This window comes from Meleagris gallopavo, chromosome 29 (assembly GCF_000146605.3).
Source record: "Meleagris gallopavo isolate NT-WF06-2002-E0010 breed Aviagen turkey brand Nicholas breeding stock chromosome 29, Turkey_5.1, whole genome shotgun sequence".
NCBI lineage: Eukaryota > Metazoa > Chordata > Aves > Galliformes > Phasianidae > Meleagris > Meleagris gallopavo.
The window spans coordinates 4,162,866-4,168,318 of record NC_015039.2 but is presented as its reverse complement, the minus strand read 5'-3'; positions in this window follow the sequence as shown (position 1 = coordinate 4,168,318).

Here is a 5,453-nt window from a genome sequence, read left to right as displayed (position 1 = left end):
CCTGGGCTCCTGGGGATGGGAAACTGCCTCCTGGGGCACAGCCCTGCTCCTAACCCCCTGCCTTCCACCTACAGAAAGACTCGCTGGAAAACTCCTTGGCCGAGACGGAATCTCGCTACGGTTGCCTGCTGCAACAAATCCAGGGCCAGATTAACGCTGTAGAGGAGGAGCTGGCCAACATCCGCTGGAGATGGAGGGCCAGAGCCAGGAGTACAAGATGCTGCTGGGCATCAAGACCCGCCTGGAGCAGGAGATCGCTCAGTACCGGGCTCTGCTCCACGAGGGACAGCAAGACCTTGCGTACGTATACCATGTTAAGAGCAAGGGAATAAAAGTAAATCTTTTGAGCCTGTAATTTCTTAGAGGGTCTTCTAGTGCATGCTGCTACAGCAGTATGTTCTCTGACAGTGTACGCAGTGGCTGTTGTTAACTGTCAGTGAATTGCTCTCTTCTCACAGTGCCTCCCAAGGAGCTTTTCAAGGAGGTGGAAAATCCTCCCAGTCATATTCTTCTAGTTCCTTCTCTCAGTCCCAGTCTGGTGACGTGACAGGTAAGATTACACTTCATCATAATAGCCTAAAGATTAAAGCTTATTAAAATAGGTATAAATAAAAAAAACCCACTTCTGATAATATGCTTAGAGTGCTGCTCCACTTGCAGCCATCTGAGCTGCTTCCACTGTTCTTTCGGTAACGCACCATGATAGGTGAAAAAATTCAGTTCTGCTGGAAACATCAGATTTCTCCTTCAGTCAATGATTTCTCCTGGTTTCACGCAGGGCAGTCAAGAGTGTGCTAGAGCAACAGCAGTGATGCTGGCATCCTCCTCCTAAGATGCACTGAACTGACCCACGGATGATGAGAGGCAGAACCCAATGCTCCTGCAGCACAGCCGATGCGATGCAGTGCAGAGGAGCGCTCGTCGCTGGCCTCACCTTCCCTTCTGCAATGCTGGCCTTACTCAACTTGTCTTTGTCAACTGGATCTTTGCTTAAAAGCTTGAATTCTGCTGATAATGCAGTCATTAATAAAACTTCACTTCTTTGATGCAAATAAAAATGTCTGAGGAATTTAATTTAACAAACTCTGAACAAATATTATCAAGCCATCCAACATCCAGCATCCAAAATACAGGCTGTCTGCCATGGTCTGTACATACACTAAGAACAACCAGTCCTGCTGTACAAAAATGGCCACTGTGCCCAGGTGACATCACTGAGCTAAGGAAAGGAGAAGGAAAATGATGGGTAATCTCTGAAGATTAAGTAAGCGTGACTGCACCAAACTGTGCTCATTGCCACTGCTCTGACACATCAGAATCCATTCATCCTTGGCTTTACTCGGTTCATTATAGGTACAGTTCCCAGGGAAGGTGTGACTCAGTACAGGTTGCTGCGGTACGATGGGGTTTCATGACGTTAAGTATTTCCACACCTTTGACTATGCAGAAAGTTATGATTCCTAACTTCTGCTAGGAAATGCAGGTAACAAGGCAATGCGCCTCCTTCATTTCGTTTCACGCAGCAAAAAAGATCTCACATTTTACAACTGAAATCCCCAGTTAAACACTAATAAAATGCCAAGAAGTCTTTTTTATCTTTATCACCCACTGGTTGACACAGCACCTTCCAAGGAATCAGAGACACGTTTCCCCCACAGATGGCATTTTCTTTATGTTTCTGTTTCTCTCCGAAGATAAAAGTGTGCAATACAACTGGGGATGAAAGGGCAATGTTAGAACAGATGCTTTATACATGTTCTGCTTTCCGAAGGACACAGGAATCCCCTTTTCAATCCATAACTGCACTTCAGCTCCCCAGAGGCAGCTTTCAGCCTATTGAGAGCACCTCCTGCTCCCCCCTCCACCCACCAGCCCTGCCATTTCACTGAAGGCGGAGGCACTGTTTCCATAGGGTAACAAAACAAAAAGCTTGCTCATCCCAAGCAACTCAGCGGAGTTATTTAGGTTAGGTGTTGTTTCGGTAGCTGTGTGGCTGGGCTCGGCCATCACAGTAACATAATTGCAGCTCACAGCATCTGCAAGGAGGAGGTACTTCTTGCTCATCTTGAAAAGCTGGGTCGCCAAACTGACTTTTTTCAGGCTAGAATCAGGAATTTGTATGAAGAAAAGCCCTAATTCCAAAGAAAAAAGGTTCACTTAAGATTTTAACAATAGATAAAGCGATGCAAAGCAAATGCAAACATGAGTTTCCTTTCCAAAGGCTACCAGAACTCATTCAGGTCTCAGCTGCACTCAACACAGACAATGACGTTACAAAGCCATCTTTCTCAGGAAGGGCTATGGAGACCTGAACCCCAGTTAGTGCGTATAAATAAGCACTGCAGGCTGTTTTGTTTGGCTCTAAACCTCCAGCAGCACAGAGAAGCACTGCAATGACCGAAGCTACAGCCTTCCACACCACAGTGCTTTAGGGAGCACAGAACGTTTCCGAATCAGCCTGTAAGAGTGCGAGGGCATTGTGAAACAGGTGGCAGCTTCCAGTTACACCTGGAAAATCAAAGCTGTGAAAAATCTTCAGGCTGAAAGGAGTGGACGTCCCATAAAACTGCCGCTGACTGCAGCAGAATGAGATCAGCGCTGAGTCCTCCCCGTAACCACCCTCTGCGTGTTGCCACTGGCTCAGTGGGCGCTGACCTCCCCCGGTGTGGAGCAGGAGGTGTCCCAGGGAAGATGATGGAGCACACAGAGCTGTGCAGAAAGCAGCAGATGCTGCAGCGCTGTCAGCAGGGCTGCCCTGGGCCCAGCTGCCTCCCACCAACGGCTGCTCCGGCACTCACTGCACCGCAGCCATGGCTGCCCAGGAGTGATACGAGATGGGTATTGCTCTGGAGAGAGCTGCAGGGAATAAAAGGGCTTTGGCAGCGTGGAATTTCTGTTTGGGTCACTCTGATGGAGTTCCTGCTGAGGCAGATCAGAGAAGCACGCTTCGGACCAAGACGAGGGCACTCATTCATTGCAGAACTCTTAATTGCCCGAGATGCTTCTCAGGTTGTCCTCTCCCTCTTGTGAGACCAAAGACATATATCCAGTGATGGCATCATGGTTTCTGTGAAAACCACTGAATATTTTGATTCTTTTGCCAATTCAGAGCATCTGTTTGTGGCTCTGAGCCCAATTTCACCAGCGAGTAAACAGCAATTAGAAAGTTTTCAAAACACTGGTACTTCAGATCAACTTTTCTGATTGTGAGCAAAAAGTCCCCCAGGGGAAGGAGCGATGTCAGCACTCTCACCATCTCCTCGCGGAGCTGAGGAGCCCCTGTGCCACCCACAGCAGCCACAGGCCGACCTCCTCCTGCCACTGCAGGGCTCTGAATGCCGATGGCAGCCCAGGAAATGGTGCTTTTTAGGAGTGCTGAGGATCTGTGTGCCTCCAACACAGCCCTGCAGCTCCCTCAGCCCAAAGCAGAGCCACGGCACGCGGGACCAAAACGGAGCGGGACACAGAAAGGAGCTGCAGAACAGAAGGACTCAAATGTAAATCTTTGTGATACAGTCACAGCCATGGCCATGTTAGAAAAAAAGAAAGGAAAAGAGAGACGGTGAGACATAGAAAAGGTCTCTGTCGATGGCATGAAATTACAGCGTTGGGAAATGTTTGGAACTGTTGGGTCAGATGTTATGATGCAACAATACCGAGAAGCAGATATAAAATCAACACCTCTGGCATCAATGCCAATCAGCAATAAACATCTCATAAGGAAGAATAAAAGAGCATTTCAACAATCTAATGGGGAAAATATGAGTAAGGAATCACACCCTGTGAGAAAATCATTTTTCTTTTTTAATAATGATGACTCAGTCCCAGATATGCAAAGCAACTGGTTCTGACGTGCAGATAATTAGAGAGCTACTAATAAATGAACAATCCTAATTACAAAGATCAAAGTATCAAATTATCTCCAGCATATCTATGAAACATGTGTAGTGGTACCAAGGGGAGGGTGAACGGCTTTCCGTGACTCTCCAGTCAATTACTGCACACATCAGTGATTCTAAGGGCTTCAGAACTGGTTTGGCCAAGAGACAGAATGTTGCCCCAGCCACAACTTGAAGCAAGGAGGACCATCAGTGAAGAAACCACAAGGAGAACTGGTAGAAGTGAATTCCCATCAAAGTTTCCCTCTCCCATAAAGAGCCTCCTGTCTCTGTATGTTCTCCAGAAGTGATTTAATGGCAAAATCCCATTTGCAAAGAAGGGTTCTTCCCACCTTGTTTTCCAACAAATGCTGTGATTGTGCCACTGCACCAAAGCCAGAAGGCATTGGGGATCGAAAGGGTCACAGCTGAATGTCCACACGTGAAGAATAAATGCCTCCCATGAACAGACCAAGGCCAGCCTCACAGCTGCCTCCTTCGCCATCAAAACCCCCACAGCAGAGGCACCTTCCAAACAGTTATGCTTCCATGGACAAAATGCTTTCCCTCGTTCCCAGCACTCAAGGCCAGACAACATCCTTCCCTGTGGACAACAGAACTGTCTTTATTTTAAATAGCAGCAGCATCTCCTTCCATAGGAGCAAGCTGACACCATCTCAGCCTTCTGTTTGCTAAGGTAAAAAGCTGCAGCCGCTTACTGTCCTCTCCCAAGACACTCAGTGGTGTAAGCTCCACACCTCTCTTTCTGCTTAGAATAGCCTGGAAACCAGGTAACTTAAGAGAAAAAAAAAAAGCACAGCTTTAAAGAATGACATCTTGCATGTTCTCTGCTCTGTGCAAAACATCAGATTATTCCCTGGAGATGGAACCAGTTTGGTGAAGCAGGAACGCTGCCTCTGCAGCAGTTCTTCTACTGAGATTTACCAATAAACACCATGAAGACGCTGCACAAGATGAGCTTTCTTTGTAGGACAGCAGCTAAACCTCAGAGATGTTGTTTCCAAGAAAAAGGCAAAATTAAGGGACCTGACTTCATATTTCTCCAACTCTAAAACTGAACGGTAACAGAGCGCTGCTTTCACCACCTCTGCTCAGGACAAAAAAATGACAAGGATCAAAGAGGAACTATTAAAATAAGTTTCACTCATGAAGTAGCCAGCAACACACTATCTGAAACAAAATCTAACACACAGCCACCCACCCCAAATTATAGAGCGTGCTTTGTGTGAATCAGCATTGCAAACACAATACCTATGGGGAGGGCTGTCCCAGGTCCCAAAAGAAATTCCCCTTAGCACATCACTTTTGGCATGAGCGCTGTGGCTGGCAAAGCCCATGGGAAGCGGCACTGCCTGGAGGTGACACCCACCCGGTGAGGTATAAAGAGGCCCCGGCGAGGACAGGAGGCAGCGCTTCCACTTCTACATCGGGCTCGCAGCAGGCTTTGCTTTCGGGGCGCGACATCCACCTCTCACCATGAGCTGCAGCATCAAGAGGACATCCAGCACCTCGTACCGCAGCGGAGGCGGGGGAGGCATCTCTGCTGGTGCCGGC